At 37.6% G+C, this 15,205-nt stretch overlaps 1 pseudogene; it reads right to left on the bottom strand.

Moving 5' to 3' along the window:
* LOC115290571 overlaps positions 1 to 15,205 on the bottom strand; it is a 35,688-nt pseudogene that overhangs the window by 2,992 nt on the left and 17,491 nt on the right.

Here is a 15,205-nt window from a genome sequence, read left to right as displayed (position 1 = left end):
TGAGAGAGAGAGGGACATGAGAGAGAGAGGGACATGAGAGAGAGGGACATGAGAGAGAGGGACATGAGAGAGAGGGACATGAGAGAGAGGGATATGAGAGGGACATGAGAGAGAGGGAGAGACATGAGAGAGAGAGGGGGGGACATGAGAGAGAGAGAGAGGGGGGGACATGAGAGAGAGAGAGAGAGAGGGACATGAGAGAGAGAGAGGGAGAGAGGGAGAGAGAGAGAGGGAGAGAGGGAGAGGGAGTGAGAGAGAGAGAGAGTGAATCTTGAGCAGGCCCACACCCAGTGCAGAGCCCCACATGTGACTTGATCCCCTGACTCTGGGATCATGACCTGAGTGACATCAAGAGATGCATACTTAACTGACTGAGCACCCGGGTGCCCTGCTAAAGGAGAATATTTAAATCAAGATATTTCAACCTTGTGACTATTGACATTTGGACTGGAGAATTCTTTGTCATGGGGGACGGTCCTGTGTGTCACAGGATGTTAGCACCACTTCTAGATTCTGCTCACACTCCCCCCCCATTTCTGACAATCAAGAATGGCTCTGGACATTGCAAACTGCCATCAGGGGCAAAAGTGTGTAAGAACCACTGGTTTCAATTAAAGACCAAGGATTTCTAATCTGCTGCAGAAGGTGGTGCAGAGTTGTCTCTGCCTGCCCCCTCCTCTACAACTATCAACATTTTTAATGACAACAGATGACCAAAGAAGAACTTAGAACTGTAGTACAAGGAAAGGAAACTATAAAGGGATCCCAGTACTGGAGCAACAATATAGCAGCATGGTTCTTATAAAATTCCATCCAACAAAAGGAAACAAACCACGTCCATGGTTTTCATTCCCTGACCAAAGAACCAAAGGTAGATAAGGTAAACTCCTTTCTTGCCAGGACCCAGTGAGAGTCTCACCATAAACATAAGGCTATTCCTATAGAGCCAGCATGGAGGACCATTGCTCCTTTGGCCAAACTAACAATAAGAGGGCAGGAAAAGAGCTCACTTTTTGCATTATGTTTGAAGTTCCTTTCACTCCGCTTACTCAGTGACACTGCAGAGTAAGGGGACATTAGGACACCACTTGCTAGTGCCTTATAAGGCCCTAGTTCATTATTAGAATGAAGATGATAGCAAATAGAATTTGTTAAGGATGGGGTAATAAAATTTGCCTAATCTGAACTACAGAGAGAAAAATAGACAAAATGAAAACAAAACCAAAACAAACAATAAAAAGAACAGAGCTTCAGGGATCAGTGGAACAATATCAAAAGATGCAACCTGAGTATCATTGAGACTGAGGAAGGAAGGAGAAAGAGTAGGGCTGAAAAAGGATTCAAAGAAATTATGACTGCAACTTCCCAAATTTGTTGAAAGACATAAACCCATATGTTCAATAAACTGAGCAAACCCTGACAGGTTAAGTCAAAGAAATCCACACAAAAACTCATCATAATTAAACTTGGGAAAACTAAAGAAAACAATAATAAAATCTTGCAAGAAGCCAGAGGAAAATAATACACTTATATTTAGTATTTATTTAGTACTAAAATAACAGCAGATTTCTTATCAGAAACCAAGGAGACTGGACTTCTGGGGAAGAGGACAGAATAGAAGGACCTTAAGCTTACCTCATTCCACAGATACACCTAGATAATATCCACATCAGTGTAAATAACCCAGAAAATGACCTGCAGAGCAGACTCCCCACAGCTAACCACAGAGAAAAGGCCACAAAGAAAGTACAAAGGGAAGAGACACAGTTGGAAACCAATCTGCCCCACAAGACTGTTTGCAGGAAGACTGTGCCAACATAGGCACAGAGAAGGGAGAGGAGACCACATCCTAGGTACACCAGACACCGCGGGTCCAGGAGACCATTCTGGGAAGATGAATCCCCATAACTTTTGGCTTTAAAAACCAGAGGGGTTAACTTTGCAAGTTCTTATAATCCGTGAGGCTAAAGACCGGGAACTTTAAGTATCAGAAGGCTCAGCTCTGACAAACTGAGTGCCCACTCTTAAATAGACAGAAAGGAAACAACTCCACTGAGATAGCATAGAAGCAGCAGTTTGAGAAACACCTGGAGTATACAGGAAGGATATTACTAATTACTAATGTATGCCAGAGGGGCAGGGTTATTTAGGAGACTACTCAAAGAACAAAAGAGCTGGCAGGTGCTGTTTGCCTCTCCTGTTCTCCCCCAGCATAAACACTGTCCACCTAGCTTGCTAACACCACATACCTTCCCCTGTGCTCTCCTGTGAATCTGCCCTATCCAATCTGTCCTTTGCTGGAGCCCACCCAAAGCAGTGCTCTAAGGATGACATCATGCAAATAGCCCCGACAAAGCCCTTACTATGCCACAGTGAATCCTGATCTGGGGAGAAGAGAAGATAATTACCCATATAATTTAACTGTAACTACAGTAGCAGGCTGGGCGCAGACACCTGGTCTAACTGCAGGTTCCACTCAGCAACAAAAGCATCTCGGGAGACAACATAGGGAGAGTGCCCTGCAGTTCACTGCAACTGCAGCTCTGGCAAAAACCTGGTCTGACCCAACTCAGGCCCAACATGGACACAGAATGTCTCATTAACAAAACAGGGACCAAATCCTGCCTACAACAGGCAATAAAGGCATTGCAGACAACTGAAAATGCAGCTCAGACACAACAGTAGGGTGCATTTAACACACATAGGAGATACCCCTGAAGTGCCAAATTCATATGAACAGGGGACACTAAACTACAGGGCACTATAGAACCTCCTTTTAAGGCCATGGACTTCCAAGAGTAGGAGACAGCCGTCTTTCCTAACATATAGAAACAAACAGAGGGGCACCTGGGTGGCTCATTCAGTAAAGCATCCAACTGTTGATTTTCACTCAAGTCACAATCTCAGTTCATGGGATGGAGACCTGTGTTGGGCTCTGCAATGACAGCATGGAGCCTGCTTGGGATTTTCTTTCTCTTCTCTCTGCCTGTCCTTTCCTCATTCTCTCTCTCAATAAATAAATAAATAAATAAATAAATAAATAAATAAATGGATAAAAGAAAAGAAAAAAAGAACCCATGGAGTTAGATAAAACGAGGATATAGAGGAATATGCCCCATCTGAAAGAACAGGACAAAATCATGGCAACAGAGCTAAATGAAATAGAGATAAGTGATATGCCTGATAGAGAATTTAAAAGTAGTGGTCCTAAAGATACTCAGAGGACTCAGTGAGACCCTCAACAGAGACACAGAAAATATACAAAACCAATCAAAAATGAGGTGAAAGAGCTCAATACTTATAATTAAATATACACTAGAGGGAATCCATCTTAGACTAGAGGAAATAGAAGAATGGATCAGTGATCTGCAAGACAGAGTAATGGAAATCAAGCTGAACAGGAGAGAGAGAATAAAATAATAATAAATGAGAATAAGTTAAAGGAACTCCGTGACTTCATCAAGCATAATAACATTCTCGTTACAGGATCCCAGAAAGAGAAAAGGGGGAAGAAAATTTATTTGAAGAAATAGCTGAAAACTTCAAATTTGGGTAAAGAAACAAATCCAGATATATGAGGTACAGAGAGCCCTCAAGAAAAAAAAATCAACCCAAGAGATCCACACCAAGAAACAGTAATTAAAATGGCAAAAAATAGTGATAAAGATAATTTTAAAATCAGCAAGAGAAAAGAAAACACCCTATAAGTTACCCTATAAGGCTGTAAACTGATTTTTTAGCAAAAACTTTGCAGACCAGAGGGAGTGGTATTACCTATTTCAAAGTGCTAAAAGGATAATATCTGTAGCCAAAAATACTCTATCCAGCAAGGCTAGCATTCAGAATGGAAAGAGGTAAAGAGTTTTCCAACAAGTAAAAGTTAAGGAATTCATCACCACTACACTAGCCTTATGAGAAATGTTAAAGGAGATTCTATGAGTGGAAACGAAGTATCATAAGCAGAAGTAAGAAAAGTAGGAAGCACAAACATGGTCAAATTGAATATATCTATAAAAAGCAGTCAAGGGATACACAAAATAAAGGATGAAAGTGTGACAATATGTTCCATCTGGAAGATGGAACCCTAAAATGTGAGGGTAGGGGGCAATAATATATTGCTTTTAATTTTAAGTTCATTTGAGAGAGAGAGCAGAGGAGCAGCAGAGAGAAGGGGAGAGAGAGAATCCCAGACAGGCCATGCACCCACAAAATAAGAATCAGATTCTTAACAAAATGAGCCACCCAAGTATACCCCAACAATATATTGCTTTCAGAATGGGTTAAAACTTAAGCAACCATCAACTTAATATAGGTTTTGGTAGGCAGAAGATGTTACATACAAATCTAATGGTTAACACAAATTGAAAACCAGTAACAGATATGCAAAAAAATAAATAGAAAGGAATCTAAGTATATCACTAAAGAAAGATAGCAAAACGTAAGAAAGCAAGAGAAGAAAGGAACACAGAAGAACTATAAAACCTATTGTACAACAAGTAACAAAAGACAATACATACACACCCATCAATAATTACTTTGAATGTAAATGGACTAAATTCTCTACTCAAATGAAATAGGGTGATGGACTGGATAAAAATACAAGATTCATTTATATGCTGCCTAAAAGATTTATTTCAGACTTAAAGACACATGCAGAGTTAAAGTGAGGGGATGGAGAAACATTTATCATGCAAAAGGAAGTTAAAAAAAGCCACAATAGCAATACTTCTGCTGAACAGAAGTAACAAAGAATGTAACAAGAGACAAAGAAGGACCCCACATTATCACATAGGGGACAATCCAACCAGAAGATATAACAACTGTAAATATTTATGCGCTCAACATGAAAGAACCAAATATATAATGCCATTAATAACAAACATAAAGACAGTATTTGATAGTAATACTAGAATAGAAAGGAACTGGGTCTAACAGATTCATTCCAAATTGTCCATCCTAAAACAGAGCACACATTATTTTCAAAGGCACATGGAACATTCTCCAGAAGAGAGTCCACATTAGGCCACAAAAGAAGTCTTACTACAGTCAAAAGGACTTAAGTAATATCATGCTGCTTTTCTAACCACAACACTATGAAACTATAAATTAAGCACCAAAAAAAAAAAAAAAATGGAAAGAACACAAACACATGGGAGTTAAATAAATTGCTACTAAACAATGAATGAATCAACAAAAACCAAAATGGGTCAATCCAAAAAGGATTTCCAAAGAGGAAATAAAAATTACATGGAGACAAATAAAAATGAAAACGGAACTGTACAAAATCTGGGATGCAGCAAAGGCTGTTCTAAGAGGGAAGTTTACAGCAACACAGGCCTCAGACAGCAAGAAAAATACCAAGTAAACAACCTAACCTTACACCTAAAAAAGAAAAAAAAAAAGAACCCTAAACAGGCAGAAGGAAGGAAATAATAAAGATTACAGCAGAAATAAATGAAATAGAAACTAAAAGAAAAAAATAGCACAGATCAATGAAACCAGAAACTGGTTCTTTGAAAAGATTAACAGTATTGATAAACCCTTTGTCAGATTCATAAATAGAGAGAGAGAGAGAGGGAACGAACTCAAAGAAAATCAGAAGTGAAAGAGGAGATAGAGGAGTAACTGGATGGCTCAATCCAGTCCAACTCTTTATTTGGCTCAGGTCATGATCCCAGGGTCATGGGATTGAGCCCCACAATAGGCTCCATGATGACAATGCAGCCTGCTTAAGATTCTCCCTCACCCTCTCCCTCTCCCCCCTCCCCAAACTTCCCTCTCTTAAAAAAAAAAAAAAAAAAGAAAGAAAGAAACAAAGAAAGAGGAGAAATATGACAGAAATACAAAGGATTATAAAAGAATATTTTGAAAAGTTATAGGTCAATAAACTAGAAAACCTAGAGGAAATGGAGAAATTCCTAGAAACCTATAAGCTCCAAAACTGAATCAGAAAGAAATGGAAAAATATAGACTTATTACCAGCAATAAAATTGAGTCAGTAATTTAAAAACTCCCAACAAAGAGTCAAGGACCAGATAGCTTCACAGGCTAATTCTACCGAATAAAGATGAGTTAAGATTTATTATTCTCAAACTATTCCAAAGAATAGAAGAAAAAAAGCTTCCAAATTCATTCTAAGAGACCAGCACTACCCTGACATCAAAACCAGATAAAGACAATACAAAAAATATAGAACTGTAGGACTAATATCTCTGATAAACATAGATGCAAAAGTCTTCAACAAAATATTAGCAAACCAAATCCAATAATACATTAAATAAATCACTCACCATGATCAAGTGGGGTTTATTCCCTGGATGCAAGTGTGGTTCAATGTTTGCAAATTAGTCAGGGTGATACTTCACATCAACAAGAACAACAACAAAAAAGGATAAAAACCATATGATCCTTTCAACAGATGCAGAAAAGCATGTAACAATGTACAACATCCACTCATGACATAATCCCCCAACAAATTAGGTTTAGAGGGAACATACTTCAACATAATAAAGGGCATACATGGGAAACCCACAGCTAACATCACACTCAATGGTGAAAACTGACAGCTTTCCCACTAAGATCAGGAACAACACAAGGATGACCACCCTCATCACTTTTATTCAACATAATACTGGAAGTCCTAGTCATAGCAATCATACAAGAAGAAGTCATCTAAATGGGTACGGGAGAAATAAAACTCTCACTATTTGTAGATGATGCTATGTATAGAATCTCCACTCAAAAACTATTACAACTGGTAAATGAATTCCAAAAAGTTGCAGGATATAAAATCAAAATGCAGAAGTTCATTGCATTTTGCAATAATCATGAAATAACAGAAAGAAATTAACAATCTCATTTACAATTGCACCAAAATAATACAATACCTAGAAATAAACTTAACCAAGGAGATTAAAGACTTGACTCTGAAAATTACAAAACACGGATGAAATAATTTAAAGACAATACAAACAAATGGAAAGATAATCCATGCTCATGGATTGGAAAAACAAATATGATTAAAATGCTCATACTACCCAAAGTAATAGATTTAATGCAATCCCCATCAAAATACCAAAAGCATTTTCCTTTCCCCAGAACTAGAGCAAATAATTCTAAAAGTTTGTATGGAATCACAAAGACCATAAATAGCCAAAGCTGTCTTGAAAAAGAACAAACCAGGAGGTCTCACATTTTCAGGTTTCAAAGTTACAAAGCTGTAGTAATATGTTAAAAGCTGTAGTAATCAAGAGTATGAGACTCTTGATCAATAGAACAGAATATTGGGCACAGAAAAACGTGATTATATAATTAATCTATGAAAATGTAGGCAAAAATATACAAAAGGAAAAAGTCTTTTCAACAAAGGGTGTTGAGAAAATTGGGTAGCTACATGCAAAATAATGAAAACTGGACAACTTTCTTATACCATATGCAAAACTAAACTCCAGATTGGTTAAATATCTAAATGTGAGACCTAAACCCATAAAAAAATGTATGAGAGCACCAGGAGTAATTTCTCTTACATAGGCCATAGCAACATTTTTCTATGTCTCCTGAGGCAAGGAAAACAAAAGCAAATATAAACTATTAGGACTACATTCAAATAGAATGCTCCTGCACAGCAAAGGAAACCATCAGAAAACTAAAAGACAACATACTGAATAGGAGATATTTGCAAATTATATATCCAATAAGCAGTTAGTATCCAAATATACAAAGAACTTACACTATTCAACACCAAGCCCTCACAAATAATCCAATTAAAAATGAACAGAAGACATGAAGAGACACTCCTACAAAGACAGACACAAGAAATGATCAACATCACTCATCATCAGGGAGACGCAAATCAAAACCACAAGAAGATATCTCCTCACACCTATCAGAATGGCTAAAATAAAAAAACGCAAGTGTTGAAGAGGATGTGGAGACAAAGAACTTGAATGTACTATTGTTGGGAATGCAAACTGGTGCAGCCATTGTGGATATATATTTTTTATGTATTTTTATAATATTTTATATATGCACACATGAAGAAAAAAAACATACACCTTGTAATATTAGGCATACAAAGTAATGAAATCTTACCACTTGCAACCTGGATGGATCTTGAGGGTATAGTGCTAAGTGAAATAAGTCAGAGAAAGCCAAATAGCATAGGATTTCACTAATATGTAGAATTTAAGAAACAAAACAATTAAACAGAAATTTAAAAAAAAAACAAATCACTCTTAAATATAGAGAACTGTTGGTTACCACAGGGCAGATGGGTGGGGCGTGGGTGAAACAGGCAAAGAGGAGCAAGTGTCATTTATCATGATGACCTCAGAGTAACATAGAATTGTTGAATCACTATATTGTACTCCTGAAACTAATATAACATGGTACATTAATTATGCTGGAACTAAGAATGTAAATTTTTTTTTTAAAAAAGAAACCCAAACCAAAAAGAAAATCAAAAACCAAGGAGGCCATGAGGATGTGCCGCAATAATTTTCAAGTGCTGAAAGAACTGTGGACAGTTTGTTTTATATTTGGGAAACAGTGCTTTAGCATTATGAAAAATAAAGACATCCCAGAAGAAAGAAAACCAAAAGAAATTGTTACTAGATCTACCCTATAAAAAGAGCTAAAGGACATTCTTCCCACAAAAAGCAAATGATAAAATGATGAAAGAATTTTGAAGCATCAGGAAGAAAGAACAGAAATAAAGGAAAATGGGTCAATATAATAAATTAGAGCTACATTACAGTATGAAACAAGGGTGGAGGCATTGTTAAAGGCATTGCATAGTCCACAGTTAGAGGATTAAGATTGTATTTGAAACTAGAAATTTCTTTATAGATGGTATAAGAGATATCCTAATGTTTTCTGAAATGAGCATAGCTATTTGCCAGCCATGAAATCACCAGAAAAGAGAATATTAGGTTTCTTGTTTCCCCAGGAAGAAGTGAATGAGCATAAGTCTAACCCGCCAAAAACTGTGCTAGAATTCTAAAGCATTACCCATTAAATGACTGGAAAGACGTAGAGAACACTGCTAAATGCAGAATAAATAGGAAAATGAGGTATTTAAGCCCACAATAACTGGTTCAAGAATATAATAATGATAATGACAGCTGAGTTTTCATCTTTGTGCCTCAGAGATTTTCTAAATGTAAGTATTTTATTTATGAGTCGATCCTGTGTCCTCAGACCCTCTTCTGCATTCCATCCCTGTCACAGGAAGACTGATACTCTCCGTTACTATTGTGTCATATTTCCTTTGGCTTAGATCACCCAATAGGAACCAATGGTGGAATATGTGGGAGAGGAAAAGAAACTAGGGAAACCCTTCCTCCTCTCTGCCTAGATGGTTTCTCCAGTAGACTCTGCCCCTGGGTCTCCTCTTGGCTGTGGCTCCCTCTGTATACTTTTCATGCCATTAGCTTACTTTTGTGACTTTGGACACAAGAACCCTCTCTTTAATGTCTTTGAACCTAAGATGTCAGTGGTTTCCGGCCATTGTTACTCTGTCCCATTTGACTCTCAGATACTCTTACCTGCAAAACTAATTCTTGAATTAAATTTCCTATGTTATAAACAAAGTGATTTTTGTTTTCCTGGTTAGACTCTATACCATAAAATCATGAATAGAGAGAATAAATCCCTAGAGTTCATTTATTTTAATCCACCTCTATAGGCTGTAACACATACTTATTATTATTTGTAGTTTGTCTTTTGACATACATAGAAGTAAAAACTAAAATATGCAAGAATTTTTAGAGTAAGTAAAAAGGAAACATGAGCAACTATTTGTCTGTGCTGGGGCAAATTTGACTCTAACAGCCCAAATTCAAACGCCTGGAGAATGGACTCATCTTCTGGCAGGGCGCAGGGACTCTGATGCCTGAAATGCCTACACAAATTGACTCTAAGGATCTTAGGAACTCTTCATCACCCCCAGACTACCCCATGTCCATGTCTTAGTCTCCCTGACTTAAACACAGTAGAGAACTTTTGTTATCATGAATTTGTCATCATAGTTAGTAGCTAAAATGCATATGACTAGGTTTTATATCATTCATTTTCTAAATAGAAGAATTAAGACAATGAATTTTAAAAATATTTCTAAATTATCTTGAAAATTATGATTAAAGCAATAAGACTAAAAACACAAAAAGAGATTTTGAGAGTACAAACTGACCCAAGTTTGTCTATAGAATCTGGGAACTCCACAGGACATTGGGACGGCCAACGTGAGATTTAGTGTAACAAGGTTATTTATAGGCATATATTTGGGAAAAGTTTTGGGAAAAGTCCTTAGGGAAGGAAAGAAATACATTTCAGAAAAATAAGAAAACATACAATAAGCTACAAAAAAATGCTTTAAAAATAGCATTTGAAATGTTCCTAATATGACATCATGAAAAAATATCAGGATAGCTTTTGATACAGTTGAGACAATTCATCTCCATGTCCCAGCCTTTTGGGATCTATAGGAAAAGAAAGAAAGCAAAAGGAACAGAGGAACAGGTGAAATTTATTTGGCCAATTCTTCAGTGAGCTCTGTTTTTCTTTTCCTCCAATGTTCTTGGGGACTTCTAGTCCCTCCATATTGTTTCTCATATCCACCCTCTCCTGTGTTGCAATCTTTTGTTAGTATTTACTCTGTTTGAGCCTCCTCTTCTTGAAAAACCCCAAACACATTCCTTGAACATTTTCATACAGCTACCAGCTACTTCCTCTCACAAATTGTATTGAGGACATTTGTTTCAATTGATTTCTCCAATTCCTCGCTTCCTGTTTCTCTACAACCCACTATAGTCTAGATTCTTTCCTTATCACCTCAATTACACTGTACACAGAAGATGACAGTATCGGTTGGTTACAAAATTTATTAAACACTTGAATGTCCTTACCTTACTCAAACACTTGGAAGCATTTGTGTCGTTGACCCATCTCTACTTCCAGAAGTGCTTTTGCCTTTGGGTTCCATAGGATATTTCCATTTCTTCTTAGATTTCTTTGAGAGATCTTTTACTTCTGCCTATCTTGTTGTTGGTTCATAAACTAGCCCCCTTACACAGAGAGCAAGGAGAGACCAGAGAGGCAGACCACTCCAGACTGGTGAGTGGCAGGTTTTATAAGCAAGGGGCTTCACAAATGAGGCTTGTCTCCCACAGCTGTAAGACCATTAGCTCTCTGCCCCACCCACCAGTATCTTAAAAGGGCCTTCACTGGTTTCAACCACGTATAGTGTCCAGGTTGCCTCAATAGCACCATCTCAAGGCTGTGTCCTTGGGGCCGCCTGTAGCATGGGGAAGGCCAAGAAAAACAAAACAAACAAACAAACAAAAACAACAACAACGACAAAAAACACATACACTCTAAAGACTGGAGGGAAGATAAGAAGTCTATGATTGCAGGATCCAGCTCGCAGTTTGACCTGAGCTCATGTCCTTTGGATAACCTCCAACACCTGTAACTGCTGATTAACATCAGGTTCAAGATAAGGTTTTCTCTCTCTGTTCTCTTTCTGCATAGTTTACCCAGTTATTATCTACTGACTGCTGAGTTCCTATCAACACATTAATTCATTTTCTACGTGACCCTTGTCCCAAACAAAACTTCTCACCAACTTTGTTCCTTTTCTATCACCTTCTTAGGTTGTTATAAAAATTATATCAATTCAACTACCTAAACAGAAACCCAAACACAATATTTGACTCCTATTTCTCCTTCTGTCTTCAATTACTGAGTTTCCTGGTTTCAACTTTGATATTCTGGAAAGAGGATTCTCCATTCTCTCCATCCCTCACTCTAGTTCAAGACATCATTATCTCTTACCTGAATTTCAGCAAAAATCTCTGCACCCAGACACCTTTATTCAGTTTTACTCTCTTATCCTTTAAGTTGTTCTTCACCCTGCAGACAATGCTCTCTCCCAAACACGAATGTGATTTAGTTTACAAGCTTTATTTCATTATATCTTGATTCTAAGTCTTTTAATTCATTAGTACATTGTTTCATGAATGCATTTCAGATAGCTTAAGGATTACTACACATATCTGTGTATTCGTACGAATATTACAAATGCACATACAAATATATATTTAGAGATTAAATGCATCTGAGGACATCTATATTTTATGTAAACAAAAAATCCTCATGACTGTCAAAATTGTCATATTAATATTAAGAAGTATAGACTAAAGAAAACATAATTTTAAGTATACAATGTAATTATCAATGCCTTTTTCTGTTTCTTAAAGCAAATCATGAGAGCAATACTTCCAGAAATTATTTGAATATAAGATGGCTTTTTAAAATTCTGTCATCCTCCATTTATTCAGGACATGTGATGTCTCCTTCCCTCCCCAAAATATCTTACAAAAAATTCCCCCAAATCCACTTCTATTAACTAAAATTTGGCCTAATCAAGCCCAGGCAGCTGAGTATCTTCTCTTGGAACATGAGTCAAAGGGACAGCAGGTGTCACTAAGAGTAACTCAGGCCGATGAGAATAAAAGCCACAGCAATGCACCATGGACGTCCCAGCCTGTCTACAGAGTGGACAATAGTGGAGAGAGCATCCCAGCTAGCCCGTCCCATCCCTCAGGAGTGTTTCCCTGTTTCCTTCTGTCCTGCTTCTCAGGGCTGTATTCCACTTCCAAGTGATTCCCATCCTTGACCTTATGATTCTTCTATGCCTACGTCCTAAAACTCTCTACTTGTTTTCATCTTTTCACAAATATAACATTGGGTGGGTCCTAGTGCCTGGGATTTGACTAACCTTTATTTGCCTCACACATATACTTATCTTCCCCAATTCTGACTAGTATTTTAAAAACATTTCCCAGTATCCAAGTCAAACATTTTTCACCCCAGCCCCCCCCCCCAGTAAAATACCAATTACCCAGTATGCAATATCCTTCCTGTCCTCCTTGTACAGTCTCATCTTCTAAACCATGACTCATGAACCGATCTTTTACTCCCCTCTGTGGACAAGTTACAAAAGCAAACCTTCTTTATAGTATCACTGAAGTTTTTCTTGTTCATTTTCTGGTATTAAGTACAATATGACAGGATGGGCCACTTGGAATTACAGTGACCGATGTACTGGGCTGTGTACTGGGTCCTGGCACTAACGGAAAATTTTATATTCTACAGTTGCATTTGCTAAGCACTGCTTCCATTGTGTTAAATGATACCAACCCCCCACTGGCAAGAAATGTTAGGATAAACAGAGTACTTCCCCAACACACTGTTTTCCAAATTTAAATATGGATATTTTATGATACCGTGTTTGCTGTTTTGAAGAAGGTATTCCAGAGAAATGACATTCATAAGATATTATTTTCCCTAAATTGATTTTTCACCTACTGACAGCCAGCATTACAGTTTGATTGGGATAGGTTTCTTATTTAAACTCTGAACTGATTTATTTTATCTGAACTGATTTCTCCATCTCTAAGGCTTGGGATCTCCATTGTCCTTTTAATAATGTTTTTACAACAATATAAACCCTCATATTTTGAAAGAAACGGGTATTGTAAAAATGAACATAATTCAGAATCAGAACCACGGATAATTTAAAGGATACATATCTTTCTTAACAACACAATTGACACAATCATATGGAATAAAAGATTAGAAATAAGTTTAATTTGTTGAGTTTATTTACTTTCAGAATTCTTGGTTTAGTTATATAAAAAAGAAAAAATCTTCTCAAATAGAAATATTATCTTTTCCTAAATATCCCTGGGATTGTGTGAACTACATTTGTTTGTGTCTAGTAGACCATCACTTTGGATCAACCTGGCCTAATTAGTTTCTCAGAAATATGGGACCAAGAAGAATCATAACCATGATTTCAAAATTTATGTTCCAAGTGGGAAAACTTGTTTGAAAAATCCTAGCCCTAGTCATATGCAAATATCCTTTGTTTAGAACTTGTTATATCCAGTGACCCATCTACAAGGGGACTTGCATCAGCATTTTTTTTTCAATTTTAGAGAGAGAGGAAGTGTGAGTAGGGGAGGGCCACAGGGAGAGAATCTTAAACTTCATGGAGCCCCAACCCAGGGTTTGAGCCAATAACCCTGAAATCCTCACCTGAGCTAGATTTGAGTCAGACGCTTAACTGACTAAGCCACCCAGGTGCCCCTGCATCTGCACTTTTAAATTCAAGCATCCCATGTGTGTTAGTTTCCTAGGGCTGCTGTAACAAATCACCACATACTGGGTGACTTCAAACAACAGAAATTTATTCTTTCACAGTCCAGAAAGCCAGAAGTCCAAAACCAAGGAGTTGGTAAGCTTAGCTCTTTCTGGAGTTTCCAAAGGAGGCACTGTTCTGTGCCCGCACTTAGCTTCTGTGGTTGCCAGCGGTGTGTGGTGTTCCTTGTCGTATAGATGCATCACTCCAACCTCTGCTTCCATCTTCATGTAGCATCCTGCCCTGCACTTCTGTGTATCTTCATATGGCCTTATAAGGACATCAGTCATGGGATTTAGGGCCTGAATCCAGGATTACCTCATCTTAACTAATTATACCTGCAAAAAGCCCATTTTCAAATAAACTCACATTCTGATGTTGCAGATGGGCAGATGGGCATAACTGGGAGGGTGGAGAAGGGGACACTATTTTACCTAGCACCCCCTGTCATGTACTTTGACAAATAAAACATGAGCAGAAGTGTTCTGTGTGTTATGGGTTTAAGTTTTAAGGGCTACCACTTTGTCTGCCATGCTCTTTTACTTTTCTCCTGACTCTGCCAGCTATTAAAACGGAATCTCCATCAGCCTGGAAAAGAGCCTCTGTAGTGACATATGATGTAACAGATCTCATGTATGACACATAGACATAAGCTTTTTTTTTTTTTTAAACATTAAGCTTTTCCATTTTTTTTCACAGAATAACTGGGTATAACGACTGGATCAGAAGTGCTTACATAACAGACAACCTAAAATATGTGGCACTAGCTTTGGAGCCAGTTATTTGGTGGCAAGGAAATATTTAGAGGAATTTTTATTGTAATCATTGCATATTATGCAATAATTAGATCTTTAGAAAAAGTACCATATGTGATAACTTATAAGGGAGGTATTGTACCTACCGAGCTATATCTTTACAGGAAGAGGTCAGAATCAATGGGAGTAGCATGTTGTCCTGTTGGTTGCCCTTGCTAGGGTAATGTGAGAGACATGAGCGCAGAAA

The sequence above is a fragment of the Suricata suricatta genome, chromosome 4, assembly GCF_006229205.1.
Source record: "Suricata suricatta isolate VVHF042 chromosome 4, meerkat_22Aug2017_6uvM2_HiC, whole genome shotgun sequence".
Lineage (NCBI taxonomy): Eukaryota > Metazoa > Chordata > Mammalia > Carnivora > Herpestidae > Suricata > Suricata suricatta.
The sequence above is the reverse complement of the archived record's forward strand: the minus strand, read 5'-3'. Positions and strand labels throughout refer to the sequence as shown.